Source organism: Vicugna pacos, chromosome 3 (genome assembly GCF_048564905.1).
Source record: "Vicugna pacos chromosome 3, VicPac4, whole genome shotgun sequence".
NCBI lineage: Eukaryota > Metazoa > Chordata > Mammalia > Artiodactyla > Camelidae > Vicugna > Vicugna pacos.
In genome coordinates, this window is record NC_132989.1 from 90,303,410 (window position 1) to 90,330,665 (window position 27,256).

The 27,256-nt window shown below is 34.7% G+C and overlaps 2 long non-coding RNA genes across 5 annotated transcripts in view; one reads left to right on the plus strand and one right to left on the minus strand.

Moving 5' to 3' along the window:
* LOC140695698 (uncharacterized) overlaps nt 1-13,091 on the minus strand; it is a 331,090-nt gene extending 317,999 nt beyond the window's left edge. The window contains exons 1-2 of the long non-coding RNA XR_012071503.1: nt 12,994-13,091; nt 12,764-12,924 (exon numbers count right to left, since the gene is read on the minus strand). This is a non-coding gene — a long non-coding RNA (uncharacterized lncRNA). The remainder of the gene's footprint in view (nt 1-12,763; nt 12,925-12,993) is intronic.
* Nucleotides 13,092-13,240: 149 nt separating this feature from the next.
* LOC140695699 (uncharacterized) overlaps nt 13,241-27,256 on the plus strand; it is a 74,611-nt gene continuing 60,595 nt past the window's right edge. For all 4 annotated transcript variants that reach the window (XR_012071506.1, XR_012071509.1, XR_012071508.1 and 1 more), the window contains exons 1-2: nt 13,241-13,410; nt 15,265-15,325. This is a non-coding gene — a long non-coding RNA (uncharacterized lncRNA). The remainder of the gene's footprint in view (nt 13,411-15,264; nt 15,326-27,256) is intronic.

Below are 27,256 nucleotides of genomic sequence, written 5' to 3' on the forward strand. Positions count from 1 at the left end.
TAGTCCCATGATAGGTAAATATGTGTAATTATGTGTGTGCTATATTCTTGGAGGAACAAGAAATGTGATTTATGTAAAACAAACACACCAAACCCACCCCCACCCCTCCGCAAAAAAAGAGAAAAAGAAATACATCTAATCATTCTGTACATGGAGTGATGTGAATATTTCCAAAGCAATAGGCTGGCAATGTACTTCCCTGTCCTGTTTACAGTTTCAGCTGCTGATGAAGCTTGCCACCATCTTCAGTTCAATTATTTATACCTATGACTTGCAGTTATCTTTGATGCATAGATAATACATTAAAAAGAAACAATATTTGTTCTATCTTCTCCCCCATTCTTCTTCTTTCTATCCTATATGAGAACTAAGAAGTGGCAATTCAGCTTTGCCTGTTCAACAATGTTTTGGCCCGTTCAGTAGGAAATGTGTATCTGGGATAAACCCTACAGGTAGACGTGGGGAAGCTAGCTCCTCACGAATGAGATCTTTGCAAATGGTTTTGTGATTTGTTTGGGGAGCTGCATATGTCCTAATTGTCAAATACCTTTCTATACTACTATAAGTGGAGGAATGCATTATTTAATATTTCTGGTTTAGGATAATTTGCTATTTTTTCATTATCTGGGGCCCTAATCATCTCCAACATCAAGTAAACAACAGTTAACATTTTATTACTTTTTGGCCCATTCTACTTCTTGAATTATAAGTCACATTTATTTCATATTTTAAGAGTTTATAAACTGAGATATGTCTGAAGAGCAATGTGTACACAAATGTGGCAGTTTTTATACTGGTGATGTCTAATAAGTAATGATATCTTAAACTTAATGAAAAGCCATATTAAATTCATAAAGAAGCAGCAAATAGTGGTTACTGACAAACAAGTACACTGATGTCAAGTAACTAATTTTTTAATGTCCTTTATAAAAGCATCCAATTTGCTGCTCATCAATATCATATTCATTTCCACTAATGCAATACGTGATATTCAGTTTGTTATAGTGAGTTCTTCAGGAGTAAGAGTGATGCTTTATCGCTTAGTATCCATATACCCTAGTGAACACCTTGCATACGTTAAGCTCTAAAAAAACTCTGCTGAATGAATATAATTATCATGCACTAGTAAATTACAGTAGTACCTAAGCTTCACAGCCCTCTAAGCAAGGAATCTCTAAGCAAGGATTCAACTGAATTACAAGACTTTCAGAATCTCACAAAATATTCCTCCAAATTGTTAAGAAATTCCCCACCTAGCGTTTAGCCTTATAGTCAATATTAGAAGCATACGTCAGGGAGGAAAAAAAGAGAAATTAGGAGACGTCTCTTTTCTAAACCCCAGATTTCTGTTGCACAGATCCAGGAATAGAAGAAAGGGCAGATTTGGTTTTATTTTTATATGTTCTTTTTCCATAAACTTCCGTTTAAAAGGAACTGAGAAATGATAATATCTAACCAATAACTTTGAAGAAACTATGCCTCATAATTAACATGATTTGTCTAAATTCATACCATTTCTTAAGTGGCAGGCCTGGACTAGACCTCTGCCTACTGACTCCAAGGCTAACACTTCATCCACAACAGTTCTCCCAAAGGAAAGCACCACTTCCTTGTGCCAAAGGTTACACAGTCCTTCCGCTCAATAACAAGTCAATCTTAATGTGATGCCACACACAGAATATCCCTAAAGCTCCGTATCATCAAAGGGCAGGTTAAGCTGTATTTGCTGTCAACTCAACTTAACAATTATTTTCCTATTTTAACAATGTACCCACCTCTTCTACCCAGGGCTTCTCCTTGCAACTTTTCTAGGTCTAGTTGAAATCATCTCTGAAATTTTGGATGTTAGACTCTTGAGAAAACTTTTACTTTATTTATGTTAGCTTCTTGTGCAATGCTATTTACTTTTTGCCAGTGTAGTTTTATTATCATTTTATACTGTTTTAGCTTCAATCTGTAATCTTTCCCGTCCCTCATCTGCATTTTATATTTCATTCCTCACATGTTTTATTTTTCTTTCCCTGTATTATTATATGTGATTTAGTCACTTTAAAACTTGAAAAACAAAATTAATGAATATTTCTGATGGGCATGTCTTTTTGTACTTTCAATTTTGACCTCCTGAGACTTCTCCCTTGACTTTATATCTAAGTATCGCCTTTCTTTTTACTGTTTTCTCCACTTTAATTTGGTAATCATCATCTGAAGTTTTACTTTTCTGGGTCTCACTTGATTCCCAATTACTATCTAACTGAATTATGATGCCTGTCACTCTGTTAAGCAGTCCCTTATGTTTACATCACCGATCATTTCCTCTGTATTACTCAAAAGACAGACATAACTCGCTTTCTTTCTTGTTTGTTCCTTTAAAGTTCATATTGGATAACAAACCAGTTCCCTATCATGTACACAAACATGGAATTAAACTGATTTCTTTTAATGTCCTGTGGGCCAGTTTATGTCCAAAAAGGTGAACACTTCCATAGCCCCTTATTTATCCTTTTCGTAAACTATTTTCTTGTTTTTCAGTTTCCTCAGACAGCATTAGCCACATTCCTCATATCAGTTTACTCTATAACTAAATTTAATTTTGAGTTGCTTAACAATGATACTACAGTTCTTTAAAGGTCTTCTCACTCTCTCAATTACCCCCAAACTTCATTTGGTTAGAAATTTGTATCTCCAAATTGGGTGAAATAGTCAGATCTTGTTATAGAGGAGTGGGGCTTGTGGGGGAAGGGGAGGAATGCACACACAATAAAGTGTAGATGAATCTGAAAAACTAAGCTTTCATCAAGTTTTATATACAAGTGGAATTTCTAAATTGCCTGAAAGTTGTTTCTTCTCATAAGCTGCTTCTGGATGGGAATTAGGAGTCCTGGGCAGTAGTTCTGTCTCCACCATTAATTACTGCATGACTTTGAAACAATTTCTTAACATCTATGTTCTATTCTGTAAATATGACTTTCCTTGTGATGTCATTAAGGCTAATAATTTACTCAGCAACGATTTTCTCAGGGACTGTGCAAAGTAAACCCAAGTCTGTCTTAAACCACATCATCACAAATTCTGAATAAATCAGATCTGAATTAATGAATTTGAACTCTATTTCTAAATTTTGAGACCTAGTGATACAGGACTCACTTATTTAAACCAATTAAGAAGAAAAAGGAAGTGGAAAAGGAGATCATGCACGTCTCTCATAGCCAAATGAATAGGAAAGAGCAGGGCCATGGATGATCCCAAACAGTAGACAATCCAAAAACTTACTTTTGAAGTTTTCTTTTTTAATTTGAATAGACACAACTGTAGTATTTTAAACAAGCTTAAATGAAATCATGCTGTAAAGATGTTAAATAGTGTTTTCTTCCTCTAACCCTCACTTTATATTCAAAACAGGCTTAATCATTCTTCAAATTAATACAAAGAATTCAGCAGTATTCTTGGCACTCTGCAACTTTGTTAACACACATCTTTCCTAAGGTAGGGAAATAATTGTTTTTATTTTAATGCTATTAGTAAGATTTAATAAACATGTTGTATCAACTCAATACTTAAATGTAGAAGGTGACAGTACTTGAAAAAGTTCAAAGTATTTGAGCATTACATACTAATAGATAAGGAAGTGTTGAATATGTTTGTTTTCTTCTATAGATGGAAGTACAAGACACTAAAACAGAAAAATTAGTAGAGAAATAAAGATAACAGAGGATATCTTTTTTCCAACTTTGTTGAGGCATAACTGACGAATAAAATTGTATGTATTTAAGGTGTACAATGTGCTGATCTGACATGCATACATGTGAAGTGATTCCCACAATCAAGCTAATTAACACATCCATCACCTCACATAGTTGTGTGTGTGTGAACACTTGAGATCCATTCTTTTAGCAAATTTCAAGTATACAGAACAGTGTTATTAGCTACAGTCACCATGCTACATATAGATCCCCAGAAGTTACTAATCTTATAAGCTGAAAATTTGTACTCATTCACCAAAATCTCCCCATTTCCTCCATACTCCAGCTCCTGGTAATTAGCATTCTACTGTCTGTTTTTATGAGTTCAACTCTTTTAAAGTTCATACAAAAGTGAGATCATACAGTATTAGTCATTCTACAATCACCACATCTCTACACTCAAACGTAATTACATCACAAAAATTCTCTTATGTTGTTCTGAAATAGAATGAATTCTGATAATGAAATCATACAATTGAAATGGAATGGACGTTAGGTTAATTTTATGATTCACATTTTGTTATACCTCCAGGAGATCTAGACATTCTCAGTATACAAAGGATAGGATCTCACCAAACAGGATTTTCATTGCGTCAACTATTAGAATCTCACCAATATCAGACCTTGGAATTAGCACATCACCACAAACATGAGATGAAGCCATGAGAAAAGCATAGAACTATCATTGGATCTTGGTCACAAGGATGCAAGATGTCAAACAGATTATTCTTATGTGACAATACATTTTAGGGAGCTTAAAGGTTGTTACTTTGAGAACTAAGTTAGGAATGAAATAGGACCTATGAACCTTGCAGAAAGCTGAATTGAATAAGTTTCACTATTTTAAGTTTTGTCTATTCTTTTTTTTTTCCTAAAATTTTATAAAAATTCTAGTCCACCTAATCCTGGGCTACTGGGGAAGCGAGGAGAAGGATTTTAGTCTAGGCTTGAATCAGAGATTTAAGGGGGAAGTAATAAACAAAAGGTATTAAAAGAGGATTGATACCAGGACCCAGAGTAAGAGAACCATGAGGAGACAGTGAACCTGGGCTGGGAGGCAGGGAAAGAGTGAGGTCACCTGTTTTCATAAAGTTTAGAGAACAAGATAACCCTTCTAGTCTCCTGCGAAATTCATCTTTAATTTTAGATAAATACCATGAAAAAATCACGATTAGGAGAAAATAATTTTAATTCAAAAATCATGGGCTTTCAAATAATTTAAGCAAAATTTTTTTTAATATCTGATTTTAAAGAAGGATATAAAGCTCAAAATTCCAATTTATCACCAATAGTTTAAATTACATACATGAACTGTCATAAATACTCAACTAGTGATTATGCAGAAGGCTCGTTGATATAGTGATCAAAACCACCTATAGAACAGATATTGAGTGTCCTGAGAAAAATATTTGGACATAGTCATAAAAACAATAAAGCAAAGTCTTTCGACATGGGACTTCTTTTATTGCAATCTCCTACATGTCAATGAACTGCTAATTTAATACTTAGAAATAGGTAAAAGATAGATGAAGATTAGATGGACAGATAAATAGACAGATATAAAGAGAAATAACCTCTCAAAGAGAATATCTTTTTTTATTGTGGTTTAAAAAAAAAAACCTAACATGAGGTCTACCTTCTTAACAAATGTTTAAGTGTTCATTACAGTCTTGTGCACAGCAGATCTTCAAAAGGAATACTTTAACATAGATTGAACTCTTGTAGGACAAAGTATATGTATTTAATATACATTTCATATTTCTTAACTCTAGAAGTTAAGAAATTCAATTCTAATGCAGAACAGCTTTTTCTCTAACCTGAACCATAGTTGAAAACTCAAAACAAAATCTCTCTCTCTCTTTACATATATATATATATATATTTCCTTCCTTATAGAAAAATAAAATACATTATTAAAGACTCATCTAATACAGTTTAAAGATTACATTACACTTACATAAGACTTATTTGGATTTCCAAATCAGTACATGTGAGTTGAGAACATTCTGAAGAGTTTTACTTTTCAATGGAGTACTAACACATGACTAAAAATTCAGAGTTCATTGATTCCAAAAAGATTCATCTCTTAATATACTTGTTAGAAATACCTTTTTTTCCGTCTCTGAGTTAATCTTTTGCTCTGATAATGAACACATTTCTTAGAAAATGAATGGTAAATGATATATTTCACAAACTTAATATCAGTATTTCTTCCAATTTCAGATTTTTTTTCACTTTTAAAAAGTGTGCTATTTTGAAACATATGTTTTCACTGATCTAAATTCACTTTTTTAGCTACATTTAGTAGCACTGTTGGCATAAAAGTTGGTTTTAACTCTCATTAGTCTTTAAGGCATCAGGTAACTCCATCTTCTATGTTCCCTCTTAAGACATCTTAAGATAAGAAGATTCAAAGCTAATTTTTACCATCACCATAACTCCAAATGTTAGAGATTTGTGTTTTCATTTAACTTCACATAACACAAACTCTTCTGGGAGTTAGTTTCAATGTCAGAGAGAATTTATAATATTGATAAACTGCTTTACCCGTTCAGTCCCTAGTGACCATTTAGTGTACTCAAGAATCACATATTAAGAGAATGCTCATCAAATAATACTGTCCCAAAGTCCCTAAATGAATTTCAGACCTTGACCATTTCAGACTAATTAAATGGAAAGAAGGAAGCTAGCAATCTGGGAAACTGAGCTTGCTAGACAGTCTTAGATATAAAATGGTACAATTATAAAATTTCAACAATCAGCCTCTAGACTCTAGAGATTTCAAAACAATTTGAAGCATCCTATTCTAAATCTGCTTTTGTAATAAGAAAATTGTATTTCTGGTTCTCTGTTCACCTTACCCTATAAATCATTCATATTTTGTTTTTTAGGGAATTCTACCCACCTAGTTGATTACCAAAACAGCATTCAATTTGCAACAGAACTTTGCCTTTCTGCACATACTCCTTTTGAAGAAACAATTACACATTTGGGAATAAGAAATTGGTCCTTTATACCCATTTGACCTTCTCTAAGAGTTTCTGGCAGATAGCCAGTAAGAATTAAATGGCTAACCCATAATTTCTATTGCAGATTTCTCAGTTCATTTAGCTTATTCTTATCTTCTCCCTTGAATAAAATTGTTAAAAGGCATAAAATGCTAAAGGAAAGGAAAATTAAAGCCAAGTCTCTAAAGGCCAAATAGAGTACAGGAATCATGTTTTAATATATTAAGATATATTTATTCATTCATTCATTCATTCATTCATCTAATGTCTACTGAACACCTATTATTCCCAAGGTACTATTCCAGGTACTGACAATAAAAGGTAAACAAGGCAATAATGTAATCTCTACTGTAATGGAGTTTATATTCTAGTAGAGGAGATAAACAACAAAAAGTAAGCAAATAAATAAACAAGATAACTCCAGATAAAATAGCTCCAACTGTTTAACATATCACTGCAAATAAACATATATACATAAATATAAAAACACATATCAAGATAAACATGTACAAAAGATTGATATCTGTCATTTTGAATGACTAGGACAGCATTTCCATCAAGTATTTGTAACCAAGGAAATGGCACTGGTTCTCAGAACAAAAATGTTTAAGGGAAATAATTCAGCAAAACATTTCTAAAATGAAAAAGAAGTAAAATTGAGAATTTTTCTCCTGATCCATTCAGTTCTTTAGATGATGCTTTAAATATACATGCCCATTTATAAGACTAGTCAGTGAGGCAATAGCATAGCTAATGACAGGATTATCACATCTACTCAAAATCCAACTAAACTTAGATTCATTTTACTTTACTCATTCAAAAGCCAGATAGTGACTGTTCAAGGTTCAACCCTTCACCTTCTCTGTCAAGTCATCATTGGCAAAGCACTAGTGCAACTGTCATGTTCCATGAAATGAAAGAGTGGACCTGAGCCAAATTCACCTCTCCTAGTTATTTCTATGGTTAGCAAGATAAGAAACAAAATGCAAAGAGAAGGTGAGAATGAATAGACTCATTATTAACCTTCTCTTCACTTGCTAACAATTAGTGGAAAACCTTAATGCAACATAAACTTTTGAGTATGTAATAACAGTCTTCTATTAGGTGATACACTGGAGGTGGCTCATATCAACTTACAAAATCCAATAGTTAAATTTTCAGGAATTTGGTCATCTGCTGACATCATGTTGGTAGCTTGAATCAGCCACAGTGGGAGTGTTTACACCATAGAAATTGATAAACACAAAAATTAGGACTCTTTTTTTCACTTTTAAGATTTAGTTGTGAAATATTTACCATTGCCTCCATTTATCAATAATAATCAGCAATAATCATATTAAAAGCTATCATTTTTCAAGCCTAACTTAAAAATTCAGCATGCTGAGGATATGTTAAGTAACATGCTAAATCCACATCTTAATTTAATCCTCACAATAACCATTTGTGATGAGATTATCATTAACTTAATTTTACAAATGAGAACATTGAGACATAGGAAGATTAAATAAAATCCCCCAGTGTCACATAGCTAGATAATTGTAAAGCCAAGACTCAGTTCTTTAGGTTCTAGAACTCTTACTCTTAACCTAAACAAATAAACTGAGCTCTAAAGAGAAATAAGCCCTGAGTTCCTTTTCTTTACTTTACTCCAGGGGTGGATACTGGACCTCCGAACACATCATTGACACTGTTGATTATTCATCAAAAGCCACCACCCACCAACGTACATTTCTTCATTAGCTGATAGAACCCTATCTGGTTGATAGCAATATTCTTGGGGAAGATGTTTAGAAGATTTTTAAGTAATTTTACTCTACAATGCAGCTTATTCCTCATCTTCCCATAAACCTTCAGTAAAGACCTATTAACCTTCAGTACTTCTGGAGTCATATTTGATTATGTGTGGTTTTTTTTTTTCAATATGGCAACATACAATGTTGGCCAAACAGTTGATGTAGGGAAAGATCACAAAATGTTTAGGGAAAAAAAGTCTCTAATGTACAAGATTTACATAATTAAAAATAACAATCCTGTTGTGTAAGAGACCAGTGTTGGGGATTGTTAATGTTGCTGTCAGTAAATCCATTAAAAGAAAAATAAACCTAAAAGTTCTGGAGAAGAGAGATTAAGTCAAGAAACAGGAATAGACCATGAAAATCTGGTCCTAATACCTTAGAACCCAAACCAATAAAGAGATCTCCTACCTAGAAAAAATCTTTATTTATAATATTAAAATATATCACATATCTCCCTGACCCATTCCTACCTTAGCTTCATTCTCATCCTATCCTCTCTATATGCTTGTTTTCCTCACGTGTTATTATTATTATTATTATTAATCATCTGTATATCATTGTAGCAACATTTAACTATGTTTGAAGTATACAGTTTAACCTTAAAATCCTTGAACGTCTTGAAGACAATATTACCAATTATCTCATCTTGATGCTTCTATTTGAAAATATTGGAAATGTTGACCAAAAGAAGCTTGCAATTCAATCTCAAAAAATACTTATTATCAAGTTTTTTGATATATGAGCCTATTTATAAGTTTGCTTTTAAAAGTATGAATATTTTATTGATGCTATATTATTGATGCAGTTCTGACCTCCTAATATAATAGTATTCTTAAAAACAACAAAATATCATACATAGCATAAAAATCACGTGACAGTGACTTAAATGACGAATCCAACTTCCCTCATACAACTTTCAAATGAAAAAAATTTTGTTCACAGGCACAAAGCTGTATTCAGTATATCCTAATAAGAAGCAAAATGGAGAGAGTTATATCAAGCCATTAAAGGTTATTAAACAATTTATTTGAAATTAGCTTATCAGATTAAATAACCAACACTAACAGAACCTCAGCAATCAGAGAACAAGGCAAGTATATTTTTATGGAATAAGAAAATTTTAGCTACCTAGTACCAACCTTACAGCTTGGCCAAGGGATACCCTAGAAACATCATAACCAGCACAACATAAACTTTGGAAAAATGTAAATGCCAAATCAATATTTTGATTACCTATTTTTTTACATCAAGCTAAATTTTCATAGTTCCTTCCTGCCATAAAAACATTTCCTCTGAGTAATAACATGTTTCCTTATGATTCATAATTATTTCTAACATTTTACATTAATTATCTGCTATAGTAAAGAAACCCTTCAAAGGGAGATACCTAAAATGCCTCCTCAAGAACATTATTTTAAACTATTAACACCTGTTGTCTCTGGTTGATTTTTTTTTTCTTCCCTTCACCTACTATTCTATATTTTTTCAAACTTTCTATAACTTCCAAATAAAATTTTTAAATAGCCTTAAAGTAACTTATGGGGGAAATAATGTTGTATTTACATTTATTCCTATGCTCATTTGTGTGGATACAGAAAAGTGCTCAAGGATTTGAAAACCATAGATTCACTAGTATAATCAAATTTGCAAAGCACTCCATGAGTCAAAGGAACACTTATTTTTTTCAAGCAGCAAACCTAATTCAGTGTTTTTAGGTAGTAAATTAAATGTGCCTTAGCTGACCCTTAGAATATATTTATTTTCCATCTTCAATACTAGAATGTGGTTTTGAACAATATTTTATTAATTTCTTTCCAAAACTTCTTTTATCTTTAATCATGTGGAGTTTAAATTCAAAAGGAAATTTAAAAGCATTTTTCAGATGCTTTGATAGGTTATATCTGTCCCCTTTATAGCTTTTGACTGACTGCACATACCCCAACACACATAAGTGGTACACATTTTATTTAAATTTTTACTCTATTAATAAAGCTTGAGGAAGTTTAATTACCCTTTTAAACTGGTGACACTGGGAGTTTTCTGCCTAGAAATAAGAATAAGCCATATCCTCTATTTTCACAGGAAGAGAATTTTTAGCTTGACTCTTTAATTTGTCATCAGTTCAAATCCTGATTTTTCTTCTTTCACAAAGAAAAATGTAGTAGCAGCCATTGGGAAGTAAAATAGCATATCAATTCAAAACACTCTCATTCTTTTCATTCTTAGATTTATTACTTTTTCTTCCCAGAGGTCTTGTAACTAATAGAAAAATTTAACTTTTGGCTATAAAGTACCAATTTTCATTCAAAGCTCAAAGAAAATGTGCAACACCTTGTTCACCGGATATTAATAGCTAGTTGAAAATGAACTTTTGCAATGAGTCTACTTTCCATATTCAGCTCCCACCAAAACTGTACACTGATAGCTAGACTCATTGCTGGGCACATGGAAAGACTTATTTGACAGTCATCTTTTATTAAGAACTGTTTTCACTGCTCAGATATTTATATGAATATCTTTTGTATATTGCCAATATACAACCACTAAGTGACACTGTCCATAATAAAAGATACTGATAAACAGAGATAGAGATACAAATTTTTCTTTGTCTTGGGCTTAAATCTCTAGGTAACTCTTCAAATAAAAACATGTTTTAAGTTTTTTTCTGCCTGTGAAGACTGAACAAGTCCAAATTTCCACTTTTGTATCCCCTAGTGTCTACGCACCAAATTTCAAATTATTTTATTTAAAAATATATATGAAGGAGTACCACTAGCAAGTAATCAAGAGCTTTTAGTTGTGCAGTTTGGTGCAGCCATTATGGAAAACAGTATGGAGATTTCCCAAAAAACTAAAAATAGACACACCATATGATCCAGCAATCCCATTTCTGGACATATACCCAGAGGGAACTTTAATTTGAAAAGATACATGCATCCCAATGTTCATAGCAGCACTATATACAACAGCCAAGACATGGAAACAACCTACATGGCCATCAACAGATGACTGGATAAAAAGTTGTGGTATATTTATACAATGGGATACTACTCAGCCATAAAAAAGAATAAAATAATGCCATTTGCAGCAACACGGATGAACCTGGAGATTGTCATTTTAAGTGAAGTAAGCCAGAAAGAGAAAGAAAATACAATATGATATCACTTATATGTGGAATCTAAAAAAAAAAAAGACAAATGAACTTTTTTACAAAACAGAAACTGACTCACAGACATAGAAAGCAAACTTATGGTTACCAGAGGGGCTGGGGGTGGGAAGGGATAAATTGGGAGTTTGAGATTTGCAGATACTAACTACTATATATAAAAATAGATAAACAACAAGTTTATACTGTATAGCACCGAGAACTATATTCAATTATCTTGCAGTAAAGTATAATGAAAAAGAATATGAAAACAAATACATGTATGCGTATGTATGACTATTACACTGTTCACCAGAAATTGACACAACATTGTAAACTGATTATACTTCAATTTTAAAAAATTAAGAAAAAAAATCTAGATAAAATCTTTACAAATAGACTATAAATGTTAAGGGTTTCCTATCTCTTTAGTTGATAAGATAAAAAACACTTTTTTAAACTTCATGAAATTTCCATCAGCTAAAAACTACCCTTTTTCCCATATCTACTTAGCCAATAATTAAGCCAACCAACCTATATGTGGCCTTTTCCATTGGTTAATTAAGTCAAAGGCATTTCCAAAGTATAAATTCTCCAAGAATTTTCTGCCATGGAAAAGCAGGTCTTTCCAGACAAATATCTAGCTTCTCCTTTCATTTTATCCTAGACAATGTAAATTTTGTATAACCTATCTTCTTTGCCCTTTTAGTCAACTGACAGGGAGTTAAAGTTTGTACTCAACTGCAATAATTATCTCAAATCAGGTACCTGAAGAAATTGTTTTTCAACCGCTTCTAAAATTGAGGTCTTAGGAAGGCTGTGCTTCAAGAAGCCCTGAGCAACCTGAAATTTTATACAAATTTTTTCTAGGATAAATGCCCATCTCTTCCACCAAAATCTCAAAATAGTTTATGACAACTCTCCCCAGCTGTTATAAATCACTGCCCTAAACGGTTTTTAAGCTCTTGGTTTTCTTATTTCTTCTCAAATTCTCGTTATTTTCTAGCTACTATTGAGGCATAACAAATTATTACAAAACTTAGTGACTTAAAACAACATTTTACTACGCCTCACCGTTTCTTTGAGGTGAGACTTCAGAAGGGACTTGGTTCTGGCTCCGGGGTGTCTTAGGTGGTTGCAGTGAGACGGTAACAGAAGCGTAAACATCAGGAGATTAAAGACCTTGAGGGCTGGCCAGGCATTTCTGTCTCTTCATGGAGTCTCAGCGTCTCGCCCTATGGTTTTTCCACAGAGATTAATTTGAGCTCCTTCACATGCAGCCCCAAGGCAGTCAGACCACGTACCTGACTGCTGACGGCTGTGAGAAAAAGTAGAGCATTCCTCCCTTATCGGCGGTTTCAGTTACCCACAGTCCGAAAATATTAAGTGGAAAATTCCAGAAATAAACAATTTCTAAGTTTTAAATTGCCCGCCTTCTGAGTGACGTGCCGAAGTCTCGCGCTGTCTTGCTTTGTCCCGCGAGACTTGAATCATCTCGGCCTCCGGGCAAATCTCTTGCACCTCCGTTATCAACTATCGCGGCATCTCAGTTCCTGCGTTTAAGGAGTCGCTAACCGCCCCAAAGCGCAAGAGTAGAAACATTGCCAATTCAGATATGCCAAAGAAGAGCCGTAAAGTGCTTCCTTTAAGCGAAAAGGTGAAAGTTCTCAACTTAATAAGGAAAGAAAAATCTGCGTATGGGAGCATTGCTAAGATCTACGGTAAAGACAAATTTTCTATTGGTGCAGTTATGAAGAAGGAAAAAGAAATGTGTGCTGCTTTTGCTGTCGCACTTAAGATTGCAGGAAGTTGCAGCCACAGTGCGTGATAAGTGCTTCATTAAGATGGAAAAGGCATTAAATTCATACAAGATGTTTTCAGAGATCACATTCACGTAACTTTTATTACGGTACCTTGATGTAATTCTTCTATTTTGTTGTTATTTTTGTTAATCTCTTCCCATGCCTAAGTTATAAATTAAACTTTATCATAGATGTGTATGTATAGTTAAAAAAAATAGTATATATAGGGTTTGGTACTATCCACACTTTCAGTCATCCACTGGGGATCTTAGGACACATCCCCACAACTCTATTCATTGAAGCAGTCACGGAAGTCCAGTCACCCAGTTCTAAAAAGATTCCATCTCTTGATGGGAAGAGTGACAAAGAATGTGTGGACACTGTAAAACCATGACATTTTGGATATGTGTGCATTATGAATTATTGATAGTAGGTAATGGTAATTGTCTGTGTAATTTAGGACCAAATTAAAAATCTCTTTGGATTCCACATTATGTCAAATAATAATATTATGCTTTATGGCTTTTAATAAATATAGTCTGCAATAGCTGTGACTAATTTTGATATTCAGATTGTAAATATCTCCCTCTCTGTAATTATATATATTATTGTTATATAATGATTTTCATAAAAATGACAGATCCTACTCTAATCAAGAGTAATTGTACCCTGATTTATCTTTTGTATCCAGATTTTAACTATAAAGTTTTCTCAAAGCTGGATGCTCCTATATCATAACCTAGAGGGTGGCACAGTTTTGGCAAATTTTCTGGGTGAATGATTATGCTAATGTAAATTAAAACTTTTTGGTCATGAGTTATTAATTTGTTTATTGATAAAAAATTTAAATTTAGCATATGATTAACAGTTCTGAAATCCTTAGCCAAATTTCTGAGCTACACTAGAAACCATGAGAATATTCTATAACCAACTATTTGTAAAATTCAGTCATTTATTCTTCAGATAGTTAACATCAACTCACTATGCACAGCATTTAAACACATTCTTAGACAAATAACATATCATCACACAACATAATATATACTATGTTTTAAAATACAAAATGTTGTAAACCTGATGATGACACAACATTGTAAACTGACTATACTTCAGTAAGTGTGTACACACACACACACATATATACACATACACACACAAAGAAAAAAAAAAGAGCACATAAAAATCTGAATCAGGCCTATGGCCCATACAGCTTAGCTGTAAGAAAAACCTTCAGTCCTAAAACAAACACATTTCAGTCATTCTGAGTTTCCTCAATAACCCATTTATTACCTTTTAAACATTAATTTATTTAAAACTGTTGTTTAGCATATTTTCATTCTACAATTTATTCCCTAAATCCTTACTGCTATATTCATGGTGATATACCTTTTTTCTCCTAAAGCTTATCTCCTTTACTCTTCAAGGAGTTTCCCCGCTTTTAATACATTGAAATGCAGAAATGCAGTAAACCTGTCACTTCCTACTAATCCACCTCCACTTCAACTTTACCCACTTCAAGCATGAGCCCCCCGATACTCATCCTAATCTTTCCAGCCCATCTTCATCAATTTGTTTCCTCCCCATGTTCATTCTTTTTAACTGATGTAAGTGCTCCCTCCCCTTCCCACCACCATCTCCAACAACACAGCAGACTCCTAAGGCTCAGAATTGAACATGGAACCATTTGAGACAGTGAGATAACATTTTCTGTGTATTTCCAAAACACTTTCAGCAAGTTATAAATTAAATTTTCCATGTGTTCTTAAATTTCAGTGGAATGATACAGAATCCACAGCCAGGAAAGGACAGAGACTAGAGATTCATCAAGATACAGGTAATGTCCTGGTGCTTACTTCAGTACACTGAAGGCCAAGAAAACCTACGTCCCCATAGTTGGCATTCCATTACAGCATTCCATCACTAATCACTATCCTACTAATGCTCTGTCGCTGTAACTCATGATCAACTGCATGAAGCCAGAAACACCTCCAATAACATAGTCCATGTGGCTCTTGGGATATGAATGAAAAAACAAGATAATTCTAAACAAGCTCTTTAGAACATGTGCAGATATGGAAGAAACAGGCCCATCGGGCAGGGTTATTGTCTTATTTATCTGTGTGTCCACAGCATCCAGGGTAACTGGGATCATCATAGCCTTAAATACGTATTGAATGTTGAATTTGTTAATTATTAGACAATCATACAACTTTATAACAAAAACAAACCTTAGAAATCATCTAAACGAACCTCTTAATTTACAAAGAAATTGAAATCTAGAGACTTCATCTTGGCAAAGCCTTGGGAACTTGCCCAAAATTTAATAGCAAGATAGCTGACATAGAAATTAATCATTTTTCCATAACAGTACACTTTGTTCTATGAATTCTCTAAAAACCCTCTTTGTTTTTACGACACTTTAAAGAGATAATTTTCCAGGGAATAAATATTCACACTTTACAGCCTAAAAAATAAGCTCAGTTGACAAAACATATTAACTCAGTTGACTCTTTCCTCAGTCTCCCACATGTTGTAATTGCTGGTATGAAATTTGGTTGGTGTTCTTGCCCCAGCTCCTGCCCCCATGCAGTGTCCTGAACCAACTGTTATACTTAATCCAGCTTTGTTTGAGTCTAGTGTTGTTATGCTCAGCTACTTTATGTATTACTAATTTTGTAATATGTGAAGACTGATGAAGCCACTGAAATGTCATAATGTGAACTACAATAGAAATGCACAATTTATTTCCAAACCCATTGGTGCAAAGACTGACACTCGTTGCTATTACATAGGGTTCCTGTGCAGATAATTCTCTGCCTTGAAAGGGAATAGTTTGGGGAACAATTAATTCAAACCACTTGAAAAACTGAGATTGCACAGAAACTCATTTCAATGCCTGACATGAGTCTGTGTATACCCTTTCTACTCCCACTAACCTCACTGCCATTTGATTCTCACCCAGCTTGTCTCTTTTCTATGTGTGTCAACAAGAGGTGCATGGGAGTGAAAGAGATGTGGAATTACAAGCCAAGCCTAGAAAGGGAATTTGAATCCCTTGTCCTTTGTGTACTGCTCCTAACTACAGTGTCTGCAAACCACAACGCCAACATCTGGGAAATAGAATTAACAGCATTGAAAAAAGCCTCCATATGTCACATAGCCCCATCTTTTGTGCCCAAGTCAGACGGTCCCTAATGATAACAAACAGTTAACATCTCCAAGGAAAAGAGCTGCTATAACCTCCTTTGGTATCTATCATGCTAACTATGATAAACTGATGGAGTGAGTGTGTTATAGGCCACGTTCTCATGATCCAGATGGCTCTCTCTATTACACAGTGGAATTCTCCCATAGATGTCAACAGAACAAGAGTGTGGATGTCTTTTCAGAGTCATATGCAAGAAGATACACAATCTGGCTTGTGCAGGAGTTGTTAAGGGAGAACAGAAGAATGAGGAGGATTGGAGATGTGGGGAAGGGAGGCTTTGACTGCTCAAACATTCATTTTTCCATGATATCAACATTTAAAGACTGCCCTTGCCTTGCTCAGCAAACACCATTGGAAGGCATCTGTATAAAATGAAGACAAAAGTTGACCTTTTTGCAGAGATGCTACATCTGAGAGATGATAAGTCGCAGCCAAACTCCTCACATCCTGGCCATTTATTGGTAAAACACCAGATGCATAATGAATCAGAAGTCTCACTCCTCATACCAATAGATTCTACGTCCTTAAATTTGAGGGTGTAGCCAACATAGTTTCTTAGAAATAAAGAATAACTGTCTGAGTTTTAGTCAGTGTGACAATGAGGGTAGCTTCCTCAATGGAAAACAGATAACCATACTTATAAATCAGGTTAAAAAATAAGTGTATTATTATTGTGTCCTTGATATGAAAGGAAAAACAAACATTGAGTACCATTTATTTTTAAACTCTGCAATTCTATGAGGCAAGTGCTGTTACCTGTCTTTCACATAAAGGGAAATTGCACAATTGGCAAGTAAGATAGTGTCCAGATTCAAAATCTGGAGTTTCTCGTTATAAAACCACGTGGTCTTTCCATTGAGCCACAGAGAAAAAGAAAAATATTTTTATCTTCTTATTTCTCCTGTAAACAACAGAGCTATGCTCTAGTGAAAAATAATTTCTAAAAATTTGTGATTAATGGGAACTTACTTTTTTAAATGATTCATTAAACAAACAAACAAAAAAACAAAGTTTAGATTTACTCTTTGTGATATTTGAAGGATGTTATCTACCTAAGTCATTATGTTACGCCTGTGCTGCCTTCGTCAAGACCTTATTCTTAAAAGATCTCTGTATTCTCTCTCACCACCCTACCTCTCACATGGACTTTGGAATGATAATCAGCCTGGAAAGAAAAAGAAAGGGAGGCAGAAATTTCCCTAGGTGAATTTCTACCATATGAGAAGCAAGCAGTTAATAGCATTTAACACTGTATCATATATTATAGTTATTCATATACATGTCTTAGATCTCCTGTACTTCCATAAGCCTTTTGTAAGCAGGAGCCACACCTTACTCATTCATAGATTCCCAGAGGAGGCTCAAGTAATCTTTTGAATGAATTCACTTCAGGCAGATACCTCTACAAAGATTGGTTGAATATTGAAGTAAGATTTTTAAACCAAATATATATTTGTTGAATCTAATCAAATGTCTTATTTGGTAATATATTATTAAAGAGCTGCTGGCACTCTCACATAGAACTAAAAGTACATGTTTCTGGAATCAGCTACCTTAAACCTTTTCCTGGGAAAAAGAAGGCAATAATCAACAACTGCAGAATGTGAGCACTGAATGAATCCTTAAAGATCATCACCAGCAACAACATATTTACTGATGAAGAAACCTTGGTCTAAAGAGGTTAAATAATTTGCCTAATATCACATAAGATCATGGCAAAGTAGTACTAAAACCCAGACTTCAAATTTAGTAATGAAATGCCTTTTCTCTTGTATGACTCGGATCATCCTTCTCATATTTCTGAATGAGTAGATAAACTGACAAGTCTTACCAAATACGGAAAGGGAATGGACTAATACCGTGCTACGGGCTAACATTATTAAAACCAGCCTTTATGGGATGTGATTCTTGTTTCCCCAAAAGACATAATTAGACATGCACCATGTAAATGGGTATTTATAATACATTATAACAAAATTATGCTGTATTCCCAAGGTACCTCATCTGTTTCAGTTAGCTTCTGAGGTTAACTGGGGCAGTCTCATTTTTCTTATCTTGATTTGATGTGTTCTTCCTTATTTTTTGAAGATGCTATGATGATAAGGCAAATTTCAGTGAAGTTCTTGGAATGACTGAGAACCCAAGCTCAAAATTATGAGCCCAAAAATGTGTTTTTCCTGCCTGCTCCTTCTTTCCTTCTTCAATTCTGCTACTTCAATTCTGTTACTTTACAACAAAGGGGATTCATTAATCATGATGTTGGATGGAAAACATGCTATCTAAAGGCATCCTCAGTGTTCTATGGCTGCTGGGGAGAGCATGCAACAAACTCTAGGGAAGACTGAGGGAAAAGGGGCTCCACTGATATGCTTGTGGTTCTATTTATTTCTTAGCAAGAAAAAAAGAATACCACAAAAGCCATAATTTGCAGGTCTTCTTTGCCAGGAACACTCCTCAAGACAGCACATCCTGCTGTGGTCTTAATCTTGTGACTCTTGACTCAGTCCTCTGAAAGAATGGGCCTTCAGAGGGGACAATTATGAATGTCCCTGCTCCACCCAGATCTTCCACTCTCATCTCTTTTTTCTAACATTCCTCTGTTGTTGTTTTTTAAAAAATTAATTTTTCTGTTAGTTTTTCTTCCTCTTTACTGGTTCCCTTAGGAACATATTCAGGGAAAAAATACTTTCTCTCATTCCTCCATGAGGTTATAGTCTTTCTTATTTCAATCCAAGTAACTGATATAAGAAGCTTCAAGAGAAGCAATGGCTATAAACAGAAATTACAGAGTTGATGGAAAGAGGGTTTACAAAAAAGTTATTAAAATATGGCAAAACGAGGCCATCCGACAACCTGGAAGGAATAAGGTAGCTTTCCTACAGATCAAGAAATTTGTTCTTGCATATATCACACCCATTTTAAGGCAAAAAAATAATTGCTAGTGGTTCACTAAAATCCATGTGCTTCTCTTTTTCCTGGGCACACAACTGTACTATATTTCATAGCTTTCCTTGCATTGGAAGAGGCAATATATTGAGTTCTAGCAAATGGAATATTAATGGAAGGGTAGGCCCTGTATAAACCATAAGCATGTTTCTATATGTTCTTTTTGTCACTAACTGTCAGGGATGGAGATAACTACAATGATCTTGATAGGCATGTGTTAATAAAAGTGCCAGAGCCCCCATAAGTCTGACTCCTGAGAAAGAGAGCCACCCTAAAAAAAATTTCTATTATTTTTGAGTGATTATACATTTTGCACCTATTTGTTATAGCAGCTAGTGTCACCCTAACTAGCACACACTTATTTCTAGGTACCGTAATCAGAGAACAGGTATTAAGAGACCTATGTATCACTTCAACTCTGCACTAAGTACAATTTTTACCTTAGATGCATTGCTTCATTTTTTTAGTATCTTCTAATATTTGATAGGAATAAAAACCCCACAGAGGTTAATCAAAGAGTCAAGAACCTTAGTGTTAAAAGACAACCTAGCCTAGACAGATGAGGAAACCACAGTCCAGAACAATTAGCCCATTTGAACCAGATCTCATAACCAGTTAGGGACATAGGTGGCATTAGAATCCATCTATTAGTCCCACTCCAGGGTTCTTCTCTCTCACAGCTTATAGTGGAATGATTCCCCCCAAAGGGAATATTTCAATTAGTAGGGAGAAAGAATTCACATTTATATTAATTGGCATTCTACTTGTAATACTATCATAAAAAGTGTCGTTTAATTTGGTTAAGACTCTATACCTTGATTATATTGTGCCTATTTTGAATGCACATAATAACTGAAAGGACAAATTCTACTGCCTAGGAAAAGAAAACATATTACTAATCACCGATTAACATTATTGACTCAAAAGAAGATTTTTTTAAAGTTATGATTATTGGACAGTAATCATAACTATGTCAAATGCCGAGGCTTTTTTTTCCCATATTGCTCCTTGCTAATCAAATCCAAAGTACTGGAGAACAAATAGGTGAGTTTTAGGACCATTCTCAATCAAGAATCTATTTTGTTAATGATTTGTCCCCAAAATATAAAATTTTGAGAAATATTTGATAAATATGTGAATAAACTCATTGCATTTACCCCATAGAACTTTTATGCTATAATTCTTTACATCACTTATCATTAGCTATAGTAAACTATCCATTAATTTTCCTTTGATATGCAATATCCTACATTGCAAGCTTTTTTGCAGAAAGCCCAACACCTGCTTAAACCAAAGGCACAAGAATGTAATGACCAAAGGCATAGGTTTTAGCCAGACAGCATAGGGTTTGGTTTTTTAATTGAGGTATAGTTGATTTACAATGTGGTGATAGTTTCGGGTATATAACATACGGATTCAGTTATATGTATATTCTTTTTCATTATAGGTTACTACAAGTTATTGAATACAGTTCCCCGTGCTATACAGTAGGACCTTGTTGATTATCTATTCTGAACATACAGATTGTATCTGCTAATCCCAAACTCCCAATTTATTCCTCCCCACCTTTCCCCTTTGGTAACCATAGTGTGTTTTCTATGTCTGTGAGTTTAGTTTCTGTTTTGTAAGTCCATTTGTGTCACTTTTTTAGATTCCACGTGTAAGTGATATCACATGGTATTTGTCTTTCCCTGTTTGACTTATTTCACTTAGTATAATAATCTCTCATGTTGCTGTAAATGTCATTATTTCATTATTTTTCATGGCTGAGTGGTATTCCACATCTTTATCCAGTCATCTGTCTGGATGAACAGTTATGTTGCTTCCATGTCTTGGCTATTGTAAATTATGCTATGAACATTCGGGTGCATGTATCTTTTCAAATTGGAGTTTTCTTCAGATCTATGCCCCGCAGTGGGATTGCTGATAGCATGGTAACTCTATTTTTAGTTTTTAAGGAGTCTTCATACTTTTTTCCATAAGGGCTACACCAAATTACATTACCACCAACAATGTAGGAAGATTCCCTTTTCGCAACATCCTCTCCAGCATTTATTGTTTGTGGATTTTTTAATGATGGCCTCCTGGCTGGTATGAGGTGATACCTCATTATAGTTTTGATTTGCATTTCTCTGATAATTAGCAATGTTGAGCATTTTTTCATGTGCTTATTGGCCATCTGTATGTCTTCATTGGAGAAATGTTTGCTTAAGTCTTCTACCCATTTTTTGATTGGGTTTTTGTTGTTGTTGTTACTGAGTTGTATGAGCTATTTGTATATTCTGGAAATAAAACCCTCAAATAGTGTAGGTTTTAATCCCAAGTCTAACAGTTATCTTTCGCCCTTTATTTTATTTCCCTATGCCTTATAAGTCAGATGTGCTAATGATAACTGAATAGACCATGTTTTGTATGGATATTAGCAAGAAAAAAAATGGCACACTCAAACAGGGTTTGAGGAGAGACTGATGACAGGACTATTTGCAAAGTTGTGAGGTGGGGGTCAGAGCACCGCTGAGCTAGCAATAGCAGACTTTACCACCCTACACCTAGTAGGTAGAAGGAAGACACTGTTACCAAAACCCAGAGAGAGTGACTATTGGAGAAGACCAAATAAACAGGAGCTATGGTCTTTGAGAAAGGGATGCAGCCAAACCACAGTGGCCCAAAAGGGAGGAAACAAAAGTAATAGGTACCATGACCTCACTTATCTTCCACCTCCTGATCTCATGTTGGCAAGTCTCTTCAGCAAACACAACCAGAAATCATAAAGCAAAATATTTAGTACCAAAGGTCAGCCTCTCAAGGCACAGAGCAGGGTATGGAAGGATGGACAGTGCCTGAAGGAGTAAACAAAAATGAGCACATCTTATAGAGTTTTTGTGAAGACTAGAAGTGCTAAAATACATAAAGTACTTATAGTTGTGTCTAGCATGATGAAAGTGTTTGCTGTTATTTTGAGTAGAGTGGCAGTATGGCACAATAATATGAAGCCACACTGCCTAGATTTAAATTCCTATTGTGTTGCTTACTAGGATTGTGACCCCTTGAGCAATTTTAATTTCTCTGTTTCTGTTTCTTCTTCAGTAAAATGGGGAAAAAATAAAACCCTTATAGGTTGTATGATAATTAAGTGATAACATTTGTAAAACACTTAGAATAGTGCCCAGTGTATCTAAGCATGCAAATTTATTTATTTATTTTTATTCTGTTTACTCAAGAATTGTTGGCTTAGATTTTGGTTAATTCTGGTGCAATAAAACCTAGAAAATAGTCCCTTTTTGGCTGAAGTAATTCTCTGTTTATTCCAAGGAAATATGTACAGGGTTTGTGAATATACCCAGCACTACAGTATCTGACAGGTCAACTAAACACATGCTTAGGGCACCCTCAAGGCAAATAAGAGAGGGAAAAGAGTTAAGAGAAAGAAAAGAGAAGGTTATCAGAAAATCTAGAAAGACGCCATCTTATTTTCAGATTCCACTAAGATTTACTTTGAATAAAACACTACGGGTGGGAGAGATGAAGAGAATAATCTTCCCAGTACTTGGGGTCTCTTCAGGTCTCAATGTAGTGCTGGGACAAACCAGCTGTTTTTAGCTCTTTGTGTGTGTGTCCATTTTAAAGATTATGCAGTCTCTTTTCAGGATGCAATGAGGAACAAGGAGAGTCTAGATGGAAAGTGAAATATAATAATTAGACATTTAGTATATAAAAGAAATTTTATTGGGCTCTGTCCAACACGTAGACCTTTATCAGAATTACTTTTGTTTTTCACTTAGTAAAGCCTCTAAATAACAGAGATCCTCATATGCAAGTACAACTTCAAAATCAGCTTCCAAAAAAAAAATCTCACTTTTCATCTTTCAGAAACAATTCTACACACAAAAGAATTTTGAAAACTCTTTGCATCTGTGATAGCTAGACAAACTAAGCACTTCAAAACCAAACATTTCATGGGGTGTTTGGTTGAAAGGGGAAGTGTACACTTTTTGAACTGGGTGTTGGCATTCCCCCAGATGTCACAGAGTACACCTTGTAATAGTGTGAGTACGCCTCTGCTGCCACTCTCTCTGATCAGTTATGTTCCTGTTGTTGGCTAAGATTGAGAGAGGATGGTGAGACTGGCTGCGAGGGGATGAGTATTTAGAGGAGGCATATAACTGAGGAGTAGACCAGGCAAGCCAAGCCCGCACTGCAGGTTACTTACCCAGTTTGCCTGGAGGCCTGTCTTCAGCCCAAACATAGAACACAGAAGATTCCTATTTCCTCTTTCTTCTTCTCTGATACCACCAAGGAAGACTTTCTGACCACTGAAAACTCAACAGCCACATACCATTTCCAAAGGAGGAAAAGAAAATAGTCAGGTCCCCACATCTCCTGGAGTTGAAAATTTTTGAAATACATATTTTTAGTTCTTAAAAAAAAAAGTTTAGTTCTCAAAAACACTGTTTATAATAAATCATATGTCTCTGTTTTTAAATTGTAATCAACTATATGGTGAAAGCAGCTCTTTTATAAAAACTCTGAAATTAAAACAACCACTTAACACTCCAACCTAATGCCTGCAGTAAATCAAATGTCTTTGTTGTTTAGATTTTAGCTCAACAGGTCCATATAAAAAAGGAGTTTTAGCACTATTTATAAGAAGAATTGTCTCTCCAAACCCATCCAACAATTTTTTTTCATTCTTTAGGTAAAAACTTCAGCAGGAACGTAAGTGAGGTACAGGCAGGCTACCAATAACTTTTTGTGCCAGACATTATATAACAAGGCCAAATTCTAATGTACACACAAATGTACAGCAGCTTAAAAGAAGCGGTTGTTCAAAAAAGTATCCAATAAATCATTGCCAAGGAGCTGTGAGGGCTGCTAGGGCATCTGTGTTAAACCACAATTCTGTCACTAGTATACTGTGTGACCTTGGACGTATCACTTAACCCCTCTGCTTCTCGGCTTCCTCTTATATGATCCCTCTACCACTCACTCTACATCTTTCCAGGTCCACGTCTCCACAGAATAGTCCAGGTGGTGAAATATTCCTTTATAGTCTCCCAAAAGGCATTTGCCTCATGACTCTATGAATCTGTTCTAAGAAGAGCATAATCCCGTGGCTATTCTTTTATGGACAAAGCAGACTCTTCCTTTAACTAGATTTTCCACTCTCACCAAAGACAGTGGAGGAAAGGAGATAAAGGAGAGGAGCCCAGCATAGAAAGGAAAAGAATCATGTTGTAAGTCAAGAAAACCAGTTTCCAGCCTCTGCCACTGCCTGGTTTGGGAAAAGACCTCTGTTTCCTTATCTGTAAAAGATGAACTTAGAATATGGTCTACCTGTATGTAAAACTGTGTGATACTGGATGTAAATAGACCAACAGAATACAAGAGAAGGTTCAAAAACAGACTCACCTATTTGTGGAAATCTAGTATATGGTGAAGGGAATATCTCAGATGCCTGGGACAAAGTGTTATTTTTAATGAATTACATTGGGACAGCTGCATAACCATTTGGAATAACATGAACTTAGATCCATTCCTAACAACATATACAAGAACAAATTACAAACCAATCTGGAATCAAAACATAAAAAATTAAACTGTACAGGTACTTAAAGAAAACATGGATAAATTCCTCTATAACCTATGATTCAAAATCCATATTGTGATATTGTGATTTACAAAAAGAAATATACATTTGGTCTTTATCCCTGTTTCTGGCACAAAGCTCCTAAATCCCCTGGAACTTCCTAAGTCATAAGAACCACAAAGGTGTCTTTTGTTATGTTAATAATGTTACTTTGAAACCTAAAGACTAGGGCTGGTTGTCAAGAGAACCAACCTTGTGATTAGAGGGTTAGAACTTTCATTCCCTGACCTCTGGGGAGGGAAGAAAGGCTGGAGATTGAGATCCATCACCAATGATCAATGATTTAATCTATCATACCTATGTAATAAAGCCTCCATAAAAAACTTAAAAAAAAAAAAACAAGCTTCAGAGAACTTCCAGGTTGGTGAACAAACGGAGATGCTGGGAGAGTGGCATGCTCCAAGAGCATGTAAGATCTGCACCATTTCCCCATACCTTGCCCTATGCTTCTTGAAAAAGAAACTGCTTTGGCTATTCCTGAGTTTGTCCTTTTATGATAAACTGGTAAACTAGTAGCAAATGTTTCTCTGAGTTCTGTGAGCCTCTCTAACAAATTAATCAAACCCAAAGAGGGGATCATTGGAACCTCTAATTTATAGTCCATCAGGAAGCCCACAAGGCAACCTGGACTACTAATTGACATCAGAAGGGGAGGCAGGAATGGGATGGGGTATCTTGTAGGATTGAGTCCTTAGTCTGTGGGCTCTGATGCTATCTTCAGGAAGATAATGTCAGAATTGAACTGAATTGTAGGACACCCAGCTGATGTCAGAGAATTGCTTGGTGGTGTGGGGAAACATCCCCCCTCCCCACAAAACACACACATAGGAATTGGGTATCATAATTATAACATGCAATAAAGAATGATTGGTAAATTTGAAATTTTGCATAGCATAATCAAAGACAAAACGCAAATTGCATTATGGAAGACACATAAAAAAGCTGATTATTCCTAGTGGTTTTTTTTTTTAACTTAAAATCTGAGAAAAATTTAATAGAAAAATGGGGAAAAGAACAAGAAATTTAGCAAAAAGGTATTTTATAAAAGTTCTTAAATATATGAAGAAGTGTTCAAGTTTACTATAATAAGAGAAATGCAAATTAAAACTGCACTGAGATACTATTTTTCTCTCATCAGAATGATACATATTCAAAATCCTGATAGTGCATTGTTGAGCAGACTGAGGGAAAAGAGCTTAGAAGAAGCAAACCCAAGTAGCAATGACCAGTACAGCTTAATGCTCCATCTTGTTTTCTAGATGCCTTTCCTAACTTAACGGAAACAGATCTCCTAGAAGAAATGGCTGATTTCAGGGCTATCAGAGAAAGTATAATGTGAGTCTGAAATGTCTCACTGGGTGGAAAAATAAGTGCTAAAAAAAATGATGAGGCCGTATCAAAAGGACACAGGAGCCATTTTGAAGGGGCTCCAACTAGTCAAATCTATGGTCACTTGAGCACAAAAAGAAATAAGGCTAAATAATAAATTATAACTTAACAAATAAAATAGGAATTCATGAGTCAATGCTGATAACAAATAGATAAATGAATAGGAAGGTACAGAGGATTCTTCTGTACAGTAAAATTCCATCTGACAAATGTGAAGGAAGTAAAGGAATTTGAAAATCAGCACTTGACAGTCATAGTTTATTGTGTGACAATCATCAATTATCGTAATAATTAGCGATACAACAAATGGTAGATACTACTATTATGGATACCAGTGAATGTCTACTGATGGTTGTACAGTCCTTGACAAGAGGATTTTTTTTAGGCATAAATTAATCCATTTCTGAGAAAATAACAGTAGGTTATGAAACTTGCTAGGGTTTTGGTGCTCAGTTCTTCGTATCTCCTCCTTAAGGTTGCCAATCAAAGACAGTAATTGCTATTCAAGGAAATAAAAACCAAATGGAAACTGAGTCCTGATTTATTAATTGCTGGGAGAGAGCCCAGTAATCCAC